General features: G+C 31.4%; 2 protein-coding genes across 6 annotated transcripts in view; one reads left to right on the top strand and one right to left on the bottom strand.

The window, feature by feature from the left end:
- LOC139480884 (trifunctional purine biosynthetic protein adenosine-3-like) overlaps positions 1-17,072 on the top strand; it is a 483,263-nt gene that overhangs the window by 346,865 nt on the left and 119,326 nt on the right. The gene's annotated exons all lie outside the window — the stretch shown is intronic.
- The window catches only part of LOC139480883 (B-cell CLL/lymphoma 9 protein-like), a 48,509-nt gene that overhangs the window by 18,824 nt on the left and 12,613 nt on the right, over positions 1-17,072 (bottom strand). For 3 of the 5 annotated variants that reach the window (XM_071263809.1, XM_071263811.1, XM_071263810.1), the window contains 2 exons: positions 15,894-16,010; positions 3,240-3,316 (listed from right to left, as the gene is read on the bottom strand). The gene's annotated coding sequence lies outside the window, so the exon portion shown is untranslated. Of the gene's footprint in view, positions 1-650; positions 899-3,239; positions 3,317-7,928; positions 8,168-15,893; positions 16,011-17,072 lie in introns of those variants that run through there. The other 2 variants (XM_071263813.1, XM_071263814.1) reach the window with 2 other exon arrangements.

The raw sequence follows: 17,072 nt of genomic DNA, 5'->3' as shown, positions 1-17,072 counted from the left end.
GCTTTAACAGCAATTCAATAAAATGACGTTTTCAGCGCAGTAAAAAGTAATTTCCTGTCGCAGAATGATTCTTTACAAAATGACTTAATGCTACAATTGTCCAATGATACTTTTCATCAACTCAATCACACATGCAGAACATTTCAACGCCATATATGACACAGTAAAAAATAAGCCCTTCAAAAAGACAGAAACAAACATATCTGGTTAATCTAGCTGTAAAACACAAACTACAACAATTAACATTGATATAAGTACAATTTAACTCAATCAATGTTACCCTATATTTAGCATCTGAATTAAAATGACCAGATCGCTATACAGACCATCTCATGGTTTAAAAGTAAATTATTCAATTTATACCAATTATGAAGTAGAAGGAACAAGCTAGTGGATTACTATGGATCAGAATACATGTTATCATTGCATTGATGATAAATAATACATTAACTTATCCAATAATCAGATGATTCTTAGCAGCCAATACAATTAATAAACAATAGCGGAATGTAGAAAAAAATAATGAAAAACAGACGACATGTGATAATAACGATTATATTTTTAAAGGCGAAAAGCAGCATAGTGCAAAGAGATCATATTAATGCTTCTTTGGATTTCCAATAATTCGGTAATCAATCAGACAATCTTACCTTCTGTTTGATGACCAGTCAAATTCTTTCACTCTGCCCCGACCAATATTGGTTTAATTCCGAATAGTCAATTGACATTTTGTCTCCTGTTTTTAACATGTGTATTATCAACAGAAGCAGTGGGCCGAACGTTGACTTTTGTTTAATAGAAGAATCAATAGGAGGATAATGTTCTATCTTTTTCTCTGGCTGTTGATCATTTTCATGTATACAATCATTGAGTCAATATCAATACAAGACATTGTACAAGGGGAGATAATCATTGATTTACTAAATATACAGCACCAGTTAATACAGTAAACATAGAGGGAAATTTAATTTTAAGTCAATATATTGGTAAATCATATTTTTTTAGTAATGTAAAAATCATTTTATTGATATTTGAAGTGTATTTTAAAAAGCTGTATTTAATGGACAATTTACTAATCAAAAATTATGTCAGCTAAAGTTTTAAGTTAATAGACTTTCAACTAGACCAAAATAATCTATAAAAAAAAATTCAAAATATGATCATAACTAGCTTATGATAATAGTCAACAAATGATAACAAGGCTTAGATAGACAAGTCTAGTGGTGAAAATTACAAACTTAATTCTGGCTTAATAAGAAAAATAATCACCCACTGATACTTAATTAAGATCTAACCAACAACCAACTCATAACTAATTAAGAGCTAACTAACACAGAACAATATTTACCAATGACTGAGTACCTAGGGAAACTTTGCACACACTTACAAGATAAATCTTTTATTATCAGATGATTAAGATCAAACTTTTTCAACAACTGATCACTTAAGCTTGATTAACTGTAGGAAATGTACACAAATTGATGTCTTCATTCTAAATAGGTAAGAAATCATTAAATTAAGCTGAATGAAACAAAAAGTCAGATCAGCAAGGGAAAGTAAATATACAATGGTAATAATGGTGAAATTTAATTATATCTTTCAAACAAGAATGTGTCCAAAGTACACGGATGCCCCACTCGCACTATTATTTTCCATGTTCAATGGACCATGAAATTGGATAAAAAATATAATTAGGCATTAAAATTAGAAAGATAATATCATAGAGAACATGTGTACTAAGTTTCAAGTTGATTGGACTTCAACTTCATCAAAAACTACCTTGACCAAAAACTTTAACCTGAAACATGCACTGTCATTTTCTATGTTCAGTGGACCATGAAATTGGGGTCAAAAGTTTAATGGCTTTAAACCTAGAAAGATCATATCATAAGGAACATGTGTACTAAGTTTCAAGTTGATTGGACTTCAACTTCATCAAAAACTACCTTGACTAAAAACTTTAACCTGAAGCGGGACAGATGGACGAACAGACAGACAGACAGACGGAAGAACGGACGCACAGACCAGAAAACATAATGCCCCTCTACTATCGTAGGTGGGGCATAAAAAACCTTCCTCAGATATATACTGCAACTGATCATGTGGTATTAAAAGTCATTAACATTAACCCTTCCTTCGATACTGCAACTGATTATCAGGTTCCAAAAAGCCCTGGACATAAGTATAAAATATGCAACCGGACTTAGGTTAATTTGGCTCTTATTTGTTAAACTTTAAGACAAATATGTAATGATTTGCATGCAGTAAAATGACAGCATTTCAATAGAATTCCTTATATATCATAAACAACATTTAGGGTCTACTCCAATAGCTAAGACCAATTTGGTTTAATTACCTTGTCAAATTCAAATGAAACAACAAAATAATTGCCAAATGATAATTGTTGCTAAATAGTATGATATATAGTTTAATGGTGACAATCCTTGCCTAATGTACAGACATGACTCAGAGCTGTTTTGGTTCAAACCAAAAGCTGAATTTGCTATACATACAAAAGTTACTTGTTTACATTAACTAGGCTGGATAGAAGTAAGAACATAGTTAAGCAACAGGATCCAGGGGGACGATTTGGAGGGATCAATGCATTTGAATGGGGACATATATTTGTGAATGGAATGAAGAAAAAAAATCATCTAATGACTGATATTGTAAAATAGAAATTGTGGTATCTCAGTCTTCTTTTGTTGTTGTGGGGTTATTTTTTATATGTACTAAAAAGAAACATTAATTCCTACTGTTTGACAAAACCTAATCACAGATCATTATTGCTGGAGGTGGGAATACTGTATTCATATCACATTATAAAACATCTGCAATTCTATCTTTAATTATTTAATACCGGGAGAAAATAGAGGAACTCATGTCTTCAGTTTAGTTCATAGATTTCCCCCTCAAATCCATTAATCCAACCAAAAAGAATTATTGTACATGTAACACTATCAAAACTAATTCACCAATTTTGTGTGTTTGTCATTGAGGGAAGTAAGTTTTCCTTCAATTAAAAGTGTAATATCATCTCAAAACTATTGCTTACCAAACTGGTTTTGTGACATCGTTGGGCAACCAGCACATAATTGAGTAATGTCCTAAGACTTGAAATTGGCCTATTCGCATTTTACTCATAAAATGTGAATTTTCCGTTATCCATATATATATATATATATATGTATTAAATATACTCCTAAATAAACCAAACAACACCAAACTTCTGATCTTACCATTTACATTATAATGATTCAAGGAACAAAATCCCAGCTTAAAATCATCATGGAACTTCTCAAGTGTTTCTCTTCATCTGAAAAAGGATAAAACATTAATGTAATAATCAATGGAACAAATTAAACATGAAAACTGATGTCTTTTCATTCATAGATAAATGTTTGGTACCTCCTCATTAGTAATATGTTCTTAAATTAGAGCAAGCATTAGGACAAGCCTGTACAATAACAACAATCTATAAAATGTATGCATGCTCAATCCTACATGTAGCTTATCATTCAAATCAATTTTGTTCGATTTTAGAAGAAATTCAGTTAAATGTATCACAAATGACTTTAGCTTCTTTTCCGTCCATTGCTATCTGTTTAATTCATCCCATATTTTTGAGAAGGAACATGATAACACCTTCTTATTTTTCTTTTCTTCAGGTACTTCAGAGTTGGATCAGTACTGATACTGACCTAAGATATTTCCCTGTGATGTCATAGAAAGTATTCCCCTCTGACGTCACTGAAGGTATTACCCTCTGATGTTACTTCAGATACCAGTATCCTCTGATGCCCTTTGATTTCATAATTATATTTTTCTAATATTGTGAATCTGAAGTTTCTTATCATTTCACAAATATTGCATGGAATAAAATAATTTTATTGCCCATTTCAATGTATTTTCAAAACAATAAAATTTAATGAATTTGAAGACACATATCAAAGTTCAAAAGATCCATCAGTATATAACAAAAAAAGCCTATACCAGTAATAACCTTATCTGTATGTATTTCCACTGAAAATACCTTTATGGTACTAAATTCAAATAAACTTAATGAATTAAGCATTTGTAGTCAATTTCCAAAGATTTATCCTTTAAAACGTATCTATTAATACATCCAAATGATATATGGCTTTAACAAATTAAAAGTGGTAAAGTTGACTCATATCTTTACTTTACCAGTTCTTTGTTAGATGTTTAATACATAATACATTATTTGCAGGTTTTTAAAAATCATAAAAATCTATGTGAAACGTGATCCGATGAACAAGAAAAGTTTTCCGTCTATTGTATCTAACTCGTGTTGTGGGACATTTTTCCGCTCTGATGGTATCAAGTTTGTATAGACTGAGCAGGTATTTTATTTCATATATGAAACTGACTATATAGTAACAAGTTTAACACTTCAGTATATCATTTGAATCAATGATAAAACAGATCAAATTATGGTACTCTGATTATAATATGCATTCATAGAACTTTCACCAAAATGTGTTGCCTTTTTAACCATAATCTAAAGCAAGTTATTTCCCTTGCTAGAAAGTACTATTGACTAACGGAGAGAACAAAATACATGTAGACATTTTCTTCATGTTATATAACAAGTTTATTCAAAGCTATAAACTGCTGTGCTAGGAAATATAAAATTTCAGAATTCCAGAGAGACAAACATGAAAATAATCCAAATTTGAAAAGGAAACACTTAATTGAATGTTTAGCTGAACTTGTTTTTCCTACTGTTGTACTGATGTGCTTTTTTCCCATATTTGCATTTAGGCATTAATTGCATTTTGGACATAACAATGTTTTACCCTAAATCTAGTATCTCCTCAATAATATTTTAACAAAAGTACAACATTCTTAGAAGAGAGGTCAAAACAAAAAATTATGATGCCAGATGGACACTATTGGTATATCCCATCATTGAATACAACAGGGGATACAAGTTAACTGTTGATATTTAAGCTTATATCTATTGGCTGTTATATATATTCATTACAAACAACCATAAAATTTACAGAGAAATTTTCTTAAAACCTTGAATTAACCACAAATATTCAATTGTCATTGGCCAGAATTAAAATTGAGGAAATTATTAGGGAAATACTCGATGATGAATTTCTACAACCTTTAAGAGCTTTTACATTAGGAAATGAGTGATGATGTTGTTAGACCATTCAAATTAACATTACATATCTCTACATATATTATTCATGTGGTCATTTTCAAGTGACATGAAAACCGCTATAATTAGGGCACAAGTGTGAGTGGGTAAACGATGAGTATGAGTTTTTCTCATTGTTAAAGGTGGTATAGTGACCTATAATTGCTTCTTTCTTCCTCATTTGAACCTGTAGATGTAGATAGTTGTCTGACATTGGGAAATTCATAAAGCATCTCCTTACTTTTATAGCAGAAAGTTAAAAGACATGTGGGCTTTATCTTACCGAGAGACAGCAACCGAATGATACTAGAAAACATAATAGACAACTGTCAACACAATTTTTCAAGCTGTTAAAATTATAGTTGAGAAAAGCTGTGCACATCAACAGAAACTGTCAGAGACCTGCTAACGATATACTTAATTCCCTAGTTATCATTTCATTGCCACAAACTTATTCTCAATGAATTTGATTGAATTAGAAAGAAGCACCCAAAAATGTTTTCCTCTATCAAAAATTTATGACTTATATAAACCATGAAACATTTAGTCTTGAAATTTCAGCTCATAATAAAATAAAATTAGGGCAGTATATTTTTCATGTTTTACCCTTACATGACAGTAACATTGGTATTTTGTGAATGCATCTTGGCAAGACCTTAAAAAGACACTGAGACACTGGTTTAGGCATAGCCAGAAATTAGTAGTGGTTTTGTTTATTAATATTCATAATATGTAAATGAGAATTGTACCACGTGATAGCAGTTTGAACTGGCATGGCTTGATAGGCTTGTTATCATTAAAATCTTTACAACACGGATATTATAAGTTGCCCGTCACAGAGTCCTTATTTACAATCACTTTGATATTTCCGTAGAGTTGTCAGGCGGTCAAAATCAAAACAAAGAACGCGAATTTAAATCATGATAGTGTCTCTACCCCCCTTTTTGATTAATACATTGATTGTTGTGTTTGCAGAATTCCAGTGACAAATATTTCATATAAATAAGAAGCTGTGGTATAATTACCAATGAGACAAATATACCCTAGCTAGAACACATATTAAAGTTAGTGATATAAGGTCCCTGTCCTCAGCATGATATGCATTTCTAATGACATAACATTCCATCACATACATAAGTGTCCCCCCTATTTCCCTCAGATAACAAGTCTTCTCCCCCCTTTTTCCTGGAACAATTTGATCATCTTGTATTTAAGTGATTCTCCTTAACTGATGATCTGACCTTTCTAATCAACTTTTTACAACAATGACATTCAATCATTACATTATAAATTTTGTCCTCATTGAAAATAAACTAGGTCTGTGTTGTCACAGGTAAAAATTAAATGACATATGTTTAATGACTAAATATAAAGGTCCAAGGTCACCAACATCTTCTGATGTAGCCCAAGGCAAATCTCTAGCTGCCATTAGTAGTACAAATCAACTTAAATTTCTAGGTGTGAAATCATATCTTTTCACATGTTTAAATGTATAAAGCTATTTCTAGATGTGCAATTGGTTTTATGGCTTTTATATGGCTTTAGTGGAAAATCATACTTAATAAGTATTTAAAAAAGGAGATCAGAAATAGACAATTGGTTGTTTAGTTGAGAGAAGGATGAATAAGAAACATCTCTCTGAGATGTACATATATGAAGTAAATAGTAAAGGGGGACAGAAGTGCCATCCCTTCTTTACTCTTTGCATTCTGTCTCGGCCACTGATTTTTTTTTATATTCGTAACTTTAAATACAAATTTCAAATCAAACTTTAAACAGAAAATGAAGCAATAAAAAACAAGAATGTGTCCATAGTACACGGATGCCCCACTCGCACAATCCATTTCTATGTTCAGTGGACCGTGAAATTGGGGTCAAAACTTAAATTTGGAATTAAAATTAGAAAGATCATATCATAGGGAACATGTGTACTAAGTTTCAAGTTGATGTAACTTTAACTTCATCAAAAACTACCTTGACCAAAAACTTTAACCTGAACTTCGCACTATCATTTTCTTTGTTCAGTGGACCATGAAATTGGGGTCAAAACTATATTTTGACATTAAAATTAGAAAGATCATATCATGGGGAACATGTGTACTAAGTTTCAAATTGATTGAACTTCAAATTCTTCAAACACTACCTTGACCAAAAACTTTAACCTGAGGCGAACGGACGCACAGACGGACGAACGAATGAACGAACGGAGGCACAGACCAGAAAACATAATGCCCCTCTACTATCGTAGGTGGGGCATAAAAAAACAATCTTCAGCTATTTACATCTACAAATATTATGAAGCTATTCTACACTTCAAATCGATACATACAATGACATTTGACCTCATGATGTCATGAAACAACTGGTTTCTGTTTACAAAATGTGATTCAGTGAAGTCAGAAAGTTTGCTTTATGATGATGTCAATGTCCACGAGTTTAATGGAAAGATAAATAGGGTTAAATCTATAATGTTCAACAGTACACAATGTCCGACTTGATCAACAGAATTAAATTAAACCTCCAGTGAAAGCTACTAAGTAATTGATCTGACATTAAATACATGTGTTTTTCTAAAAATAATTTCTGTTGTCAAAAATTGTCAAATTTACTTCTAACCTTGTATATTTACTGTATTAATGACTATAAATCAATTAAATAGATGTGTAGATGTATTAGTTTTATTAAATATTGCTATTGCCTCCTCACTGAATGATAACACAACTTGTATTTATCTACTAGTAATGATTCCACTAACCTCAAACCTTTATATATTCCATAATCTTGTCCAATATCTAGAACCAACTCAGATAAATATATACAATAGCTATCAAAATTTCAAAATCCGACTGTAACACTGATAAAATAAGATATTAATCCATGACTGTTCACACACTATAATCATACACGTTGATTTTACACATGAATCAAATTTCTGTGGTTTGTCAAAAAATAGGAAATGATAAAAAAGGGAAAGGTTTATGCTTCCTACATTGTAGGCCATTACTACACGGTATTAAAACATTACATCACATGAATAATTAAACTCCACGACCCTGTGTACTTAATATCTGAGGGGGTTTGCTTTGTTGTTCTTAAATCATTTATGTCAATTCTACATTTTTATGTGACAAAAAAATATCAGTCAGCGTATTTTCCATCTTTTCAGTGATGTAAGTTGCATTTAAATAAATTAGTATTAAATAAAAGCATACTTAAAATATAGGCCAATGAACAAGCTCTATGATATAAAACATTTAAAATTCCTACATTGCAGAAAGCAGTTATTACAATGTTCTTATATTAAATTAGGGTATAGTGAAAAAATATTTCTATACTTTATGCATACTTTAAACATTTGATTAATAATCTTATGCTACATTCCCCCCCCCCCCCCCCTAAATCATGTCCACAAATATCACTTCTACTTGATTGAAAATGCCTTTACTTGGTTATGTAATTTTTCATTAAATAGAACTGTTAGTCCAATTTTATGATTTTCTTAAAATGAATAAAGCAAGTATTATTTTGGTTCCATATTTTTTAGTCAAACAAATGAAAACAGAAAGTGAACATTCCAATATTCTTTCTCTTTCAAAATATATATCATATCTTAAGATTGAAATGCAACTTTTTATATGACAGAGAATTAAACTCATTAAGATCCTTGTCCCATTTAGCACATCTGGAATTAAGAACATTTATTGGCAAACAACTAAAAATGCAATAATTTATAAAATGTAAAATAGCCTAGAAACATTTGTCTGTTCTTCCACTTGTAATAATGCCAAAGCAGAGAGAAAAGTTTAGATGATCATCACCTACATACAAACTGTATATCTGTTTATTGGAAAACATGTTACTAATATTGAGTAATTAATTATTTGTTGAAGAGTGTCAAGGTCGCTCAACATGTGCAACTATAAAACAATTGCTCTCAATACGCATCTGATGGTTATCCTCATAAAGATTATATAAAAACATGCACCAAAAAAAATCAAACACACGGTCTCTTATCGTGACACAAAACAATATCAATTAATGCAGAAAACCTTCGACTCTTATCCTACCACAAAACAATATCAAGAAATGAAATACAAATCCTGTCTTATATCATGGAGAAAAAAACCTTTATATATCAAATTGTACAGAAAGAAATTACATCATGTGCAGTCACAAATTTCCTCTTAACATGGGCTAGGTTAAATCATGAATTTGAGGTACCTTATAACTCCTCAGTATCACTGTGGGGAAACTTGTTTCAGTTTACCTTCAAATTTTAAATGATGTATGATTTTGGTGTCTGTTTTATACTCATTATGTGTATTTTTATTTTTGGCCACTCCTCAACCATGTTTTTGCCCCATTTTTATAAGTTTCTTTTTTGATGTTTTTTTGCTGAAATTTATGATATATCTCAAAAGAGTTATTAGAAAAGTGTGATGTCAAAAAGTAATCCATGCATCAAAATCTAACAACTTCATTGGACAGAAGTTTTCCCCAATACTCCTTTTTGAGGTCTAGAGTTATTGCCCTTGAAGCATCTTAGATTTGTATTATACAGATAATGTAAAATGAGGGAAAAGAAAAAATAATGTAGGGACATTACTACTGGTAATATTAATATTCCAGAAATGACCTTGTTTAGGAAGTGTCTGCTATGAAGCCAGCTAAGCATTTTCAGCTCCTGTGAGCCTCTAGTTCCTTTATGTGCATTGATTTGTATGCTTAGTACTTATAGGATGTTACCTATCCTTTTCAGCTGAAGTTTAATAAGGTTAAGTTTCAAAAACACTCATATTGTATTCTGATTTACAATCATGTTATTACTGATAGATCCTTTCTATGACGCTGTTGAAAGAGTATAAAAATACTGCAACATTCTTTATACAGGTATATAATTGTAATTAGTCCTACCTGTAGTATTAACAGGAAGCTCAGATGTTTACATACATAATGCAAGCATGTGTATATAATTATGCCACACGACACAATGAACCATATCCTTGTAAAATTTTCCTAAATACAATGCATGTAGATTTGTACCTGACCTGTCACTGAAGTACAGGTAAATCTTCAAAGTTGAAAGCTGACCTCAGGTACCCCCAGATTCACATCTGTTAGAATAATACATCACCATGTATATGTTGTCATATCATTCTAAAATTTATCTACTCATTTTTGACTTATTCCCAGCAGGTTTATATAAAACTGAAGAATCATTTATGTATTTCTCCATTACAATGTAAATGTTCTTTCAATGATATTCTTAGCCTTATTTAATTAGAGGCATATTTACTCACTTGTCCTATATACAGGGCATGTACATGCAAGCAAAGAGGATTGATTGCAGTTTTTTTCTTTTCTTCAAAGGGTCAATATTTCATGCTCAAAATAAAGCAGGTTATTTCCCAGGGTGTTTATTTTTTGCGAATATCAGGATTATCCTAAAATCCCCTAAAAAACCACTTGCAAAATAAAGATCAAATTCATGGTTAAGTAAAATGCGAAACTACTACCTCACAAACAGATTTGCTCTACAAATCTTAAAATTTAAACCCTTTAGAAGTAAAACACAGTATACAACACAATTGTGGCAAATTTGAAAAAATCCTTGCAAAAAACACGTTTTTCAAAAAATCTTTCAAAATACCTTGACCTTTGACTAATCACTTGTTTTTCAAAAAATCTTTCAAAATACCTTGACCTTTGACTTATCACTTTTATATCATATAGAAAGTTCAGTCCCTTCTGATTAGGAATTCTGACAAAATAATAGGACAGCCTGGTGGTTTATTCTGTTTCACTACATGTATCAAAACAAGAGTGCACACGCTGAAATGTCTCGCATTCTTTACTAATCATTGATATTATGTTGATAGTCCTAAATATAAAGCTTTATCACAACTGTTACATAAACTCAACATTAACCAAGAAAACTAAACATTGATCAATGAACCATGAAAATGAGGTCAAGGTCAGATGAACCATGCCAGACAGACATGTACAGCTAACAATTCTTCCATACAACAAATATAGTTGGCCTATTGCTTATAAATTAAGAAAAACAGACCAAAATACAAAAACTTAACACTTAGCAATGAACTGTCAAAATGAGGTCAAGGTCCGATAAAACCTGTGCCACTAACATAAAGATTATAAAATATTTCCATACACCAAATATGGTTGACCTATTGCATATAGTATAAGAAAAATAGACCAAAACTCAAAAACTTAACTTTGACCACTGAACCATGAAAATGAGGTCAAAGTCAGATGTGTCAGCTAGACATGTACACCTTACAACCATTCCATTCACCAAATATAGTAGACCTATTGCATATAGTATAAGAAAAACAGACCAAAAAACAAAAACTTAACTATAACCACTGAACCATGAAAATGAGGTCAAGGTCAGATGACACCTGCCAGTTGGGTATGTACGCCTTACAGTCCTTTCGTACATCAACTATACTAGACCTTTTGCTTATAGTATCTGAGATATGGACTTGACCACCAAAACTTAACCTTGTTCACTGATCCATGAAATGAGGTTGAGGTCAAGTATGAAACTGTCTGATTGGCATGAGGACCTTGCAAGATAAGCACATACCAAATATAGTTATCCTATGAAAATGAGGTCAAGGACATTGGACATCTGACTGACAGAAAGTTCGTACCATGAGGCATCTATATACAAAGGTATGAAGCATCCAGGTCTTCCACCTTCTAAAATATAAAGCTTTTAAGAAGTTAGCTAACACCGCCCCTGTTGTACCCGCCGCTGGATCACTATCCCTATGTCGAGCTTTTTGCAACAAAAGTTGCAGGCTCGACAAAACCCTAAATGGTAACCCTAACTGACAGAGAGTGTTCATCCTTTACTACAGGCAACCTTTGTACCAAATTTGATAAAGATAGTAAATACACATGTACAAACACTAAATAATGAGCTTGGCTTTGACTTTAAAACTTGACATACAAACTTTTTTTGGTTCAAGTGAAACAGAAAGTGACTGAAAATATATAATATCCTACAGAATAGAACTAACTTGTATCACTCAAACTAATCAAATAGTGTCATTCAACTGTCACTTTCATTTTATGTTTGATATACTTTTTACAGTTCTTAAAATATCTAGGACTCTAAATTTAAATTTTCCACCTAGTAACAAAACAGCAAATCATAAAGTGTTTGATCAACAATTTGTACATTTTTCCTTTGATCATACTGCCTTATATTTGTATAGATCATGGACAGGACTTGATATTTAAAAATATTAGGCATTAACATCAGATACAAGTACCAGTGCAGCAACATGGCCTGTTCATGTCCATCCGTGCCAGTTAATCAATGAAATGATCTAGACCTCATTCATACAATGGAACAACTATTGCAACATTTTGTATGCATAAAAGAAGTACTAACTAATTTATTCTATTTCATATTTTCAATCAAAAAATTTTTGTTCCTACAAATTGCCTATAAAAAGATTTACAGAATTTTATTTTTGATTTGATGCTGACTTCATCAGGTTGAAAATCAACTTGCCAGTGTGCTTACTTGACATTCTTGCTGATATTCATTCAGTATCGAAAACAAAACTGCCACTACTTTATATGTGTCAAGTGGCACCAAAGCCTATATTTAGGGACTTTAGACGGTTTAAGAATGAGTACATCTTTTGGTCTCCAGTTGATAGTTTTCTCATTGACAATCATATCATATTTCCTATTTGTTACTGTTAAATCTCCTGATGATTCTTTTTTTATAATATTACCAAAGTGATCCATTTTATCCAAACACTCGGATGAACGATAAAAGGCTGATATTTTACATCCTCAATGACAATCAAGCATTGACAACACCAAACAAATAAAGAGTCCTACAGATTATGATTTGCATCACCTGAGTGCTTTGAAGGACTCTTCTTATCCAGTGATTGCTTTACAATCTCATACACTTGATGTAAGGATATTAACACCTTATGCCACTTTCCTTAATCAATTATCCAATTATTTCTTCTGTATAAACACATTACAATCCTGGAATGGCAACACTTTTTAAGGGAGATTAGTCTGTGTGTGTAGATCAGACCATTGTTTAAGTTGTCCACTTTAGTCAAATCTGATAAGATTAAGATTTTAAAAGTTAAATGTTAATCATGGGTAAAATTTTATAACTTTACCTCAATAGGTAAATTTCAAAGATATTTAAAAAAGATCAGTGGTGCAGTACAAAAATGTATTTAATTTCTTTATCTCAGACAAGGGGTTTAAAAAAATATTAAGGTCAGCAGCAAAAATTTCTGATGACCTCATCTTATTGGGATTTTTCCTATGCATTATGTTTACTTCAATTATATTGATAATTGTGCAAGATTTATGGATTCAACATTATGATCGGTTGAATTGTTGACAAAATATATCAAATATCAATATCAAAATTTACTTGTACAATGTACATGGAATTTGTGTAAACAGAAGATAAAGATACTAACATTTTCTATCATTGGACATATTAGACAAACAGACAAAACTGGCCAGGCAGCAGTAACTGCTATTTCACAGCTTTTTGTTATAATAATAGTACTAAATTATTCTGATAAAAAGTTACTTAATTCTGTCAAAAATATGTATAGAGTGGGGTGCGCATATTCGCCGGGGACACAATTTCGCCGTTTTATAATTTTGAGTTGTAAATACTTCAAAAGATGGCTGAAATGGAAGAAATGTGCCGGTTACTAAGATTTTTATAACAAATATGATTTTATTTCAAACTACGACAAAATTGCGGCACTTACCACAAAATACCGAAAAACAGATAACGATTTTCGGCCAATTTTCTGAATGAATAACATGATTTCAAAGAAGTATTTCTTAGTAAATCTTTGACTGATTGACCTAAATTTCAGTTCTGTACACCTTTAAAATGTCTGCTATTGTCATCTATAACTAAATTGATTTGAAAAATATTGTTTAAAGCTGCAGTTATTTGGGTTTAAATAGATGTATAAAAACGGTGAATATGTGTCCCCCCATTGACAAAACATCAGGCAATTTCAAACACCCTTTAATCTAACTTTTCAGATGATTATTTTCAAACAAACAGGTTTTTAAGCTTAAGAATATTTTGCATTTGAAGTTATCTTCATGTAGAAATATCAGTATACTTCAAAAACATATAGACCTGAACATAAACTGTGGAAAATATGGGAAGATATGGCGAAAATGAGCACCCCACTCTAAGTTTTTCAAAAAGTCTACCAAATGCCACATTTTTACAAAATCACTGTATTGTCCCTAAATATCACAAGAGTGCACACACTGAAATGTCTCGCCTTCTATACTAATCATTGATATTATGTTGATAGTCCTAAGTATAAAGCTAAGCTTTATTACAACTGTCACATAAACTTAACATTAACCAAGATAACTAAACAAAGACCAATGAACCTTGAAAATGAGGTCAAGGTCAGATGAACCAAGCCAGGCAGACATGTACAGCTAACAATGCTTCTATACAACATATATAGTTGACCCATTACTTATAGTTTAAGAAAAATAGACAAAAACACAAAAACTTAACACTGTGCAATGAACCATGAAAATGAGGTCACGGTCAAATAAAACCTGCGCAACTGACATAAAGATCATAAAATATTTCCATACACCAAATATAGTTGACCTATGGCATACAGTATTAGATAAAAAGGCTGAAACTCAAAAACTTTACTTTGACCACTGAACCATGAAAATGAGGTTAAGGTCACATGACATCTGCCCGCTAGACATGTACACCTTACAATCATTCCATACAACAAATATAGTAGACCTATTGCATATAGTATGAGAAAAATAGACCAAAACACAAAAATTTAACCATAACCACTGAACCATGAAAATGAGGTCAAGGTCAGATGACACCTGCCAGTTTGACATGTACACCTTACAGTCCTTCCATACACCGAATATACTAGCCCTATTGGTTATAGTATCTGAGATATGGACTTGACCACCAAAACTTAACCTTGTTCACTGATCCATGAAATGAGGTCGAGGTCAAGTGAAAACTGTCTGACAGACATGAGGACCTTGCAAGGTACGCACATATTAAATATAATTATCCTATTACTTATAATAAGAGAGAATTCAACATTACAAAAAATTTGAACTTTTTTTTCAAGTGGTCAATGAACCATGAAAATGAGGTCAAGGACATTGGACATGTGACTGACGGAAACTTCGTAACATGAAGCATCTATATACAAAGTATGAAGCATCCAGGTCTTCCACCTTCTAAAATATAAAGCTTTTAAGAAGTGAGCTAACACAGCCGCCGCCACCGCTGCCGCCGCCGGATCACTATCCCTATGTCGAGCTTTCTGCAACAAAAGTTGCAGGCTCGACAAAAATGGTATACTGATGAAAGTCTAATTTCAATAAAGAAATACATATTTCAACCAAGAAAGTCAAGGTCCCTTTCTTAACAAGAAAATTTTAAACATTTCTTCCTATAAATGTATAAAAGCAGATAACTTGTAAGAAATTTTCATCACTGACCAAATATCCTTCAATCACACAATAACACCAATAATAGCTTAGTAAAGTCTCAGATTCATTTGCTAGGCCTTTTACAGGTCATAATTCTACGGGTCTGCTATTGACTTATTTTGTGCCATAGATTTTTATCAGCCATACATTTGTATATCATTTGACTTACCTTAGAACAGATATCAAATCTTATTTCACATGCCTTTCTAACCAGCTTATAAATGATGAAGATGTGGAGAACTTGTCTAACTGTTGCTCAGATATATATATAAATATGTTGAAAGCCCTGGAATAAAAAAAGACACAGCTTCAGCTAGATTGCATATTTTTGCAAAGAGTAAGGTCGGTACAGATCTATTGTCCATCCGTACTAATTATACAGTCATAGGAAAAAAGTGAGTTCTCACTCAAAAAATTTCATATCATTTCAACTAAAATCGATAGTTTTCAAAACATTATTACCATTTATAAAATAGATACCATTACATGCAGAAATGTCTGAAGTTTTTTTTATCTATTTGGCTATAATTTTGGTGAGGTCTGTATATTTTATATAACAGGTTAAACACAAATGCAAATGTTTATGATTTTAATTTGGTTAGAATACATAGCAAACTTTTCAAGAAATATTTTTCTTCGTGTTCACCTCGTCAGAAATTTAAAATAAGCATGCATAATATCATGGTCAAATTAACAATAAAACTTCAGACATTTCTGCATCTTATGGTACCTAATTTATATAAATCGCTCAAAAGCTACTTGGTAATAATTTTTTGAAAAATATTGATTTTGGTTGAAATGATAGGACATTTTTTTAGTGGGAACTCACTTTTGTCAAACGACTGTATAACATATCATTTAAAAACTCAAAATAAGTCTTAATAATTGGTAGCCATAATATAAAACTTATTTTTCAAATGTGAGTTTGAAATAGCCTTAAATCAACTAAAGACACAATTGTTCATTTTGAAGACACTAGTACTACATATGTAATATATTAAATGCATCACACGACACATAACTTATATAACTTCAAACAAAGTGATATAGCTTTGACAAACATATAAAATAAACCACCCAAAAAAATGCAAACAAAATATATATTGCACTAAATATAGACAATTAGACTTAAAAACTTGTTTTCAGCAAAATGTATTGGTCTTTTTTCCTACAATAAGTTTAATGCTTACTCACATATAAAATTGTCTATATGTAGATGACATTAATCAAACTATATATGATGACACCGTTACATATAAATATTGTGTAATATTTGTTTCAAAACAGGATTTGTCTTCTGTTTAGAACACACAAATTCTTTGCATATTTCAAATCAGTCTGAATATTT

This window comes from Mytilus edulis, chromosome 7, assembly GCF_963676685.1.
Source record: "Mytilus edulis chromosome 7, xbMytEdul2.2, whole genome shotgun sequence".
NCBI lineage: Eukaryota > Metazoa > Mollusca > Bivalvia > Mytilida > Mytilidae > Mytilus > Mytilus edulis.
Note: the sequence above shows the minus strand (reverse complement) of the source record. Positions and strands in the feature narration are given on the sequence as shown.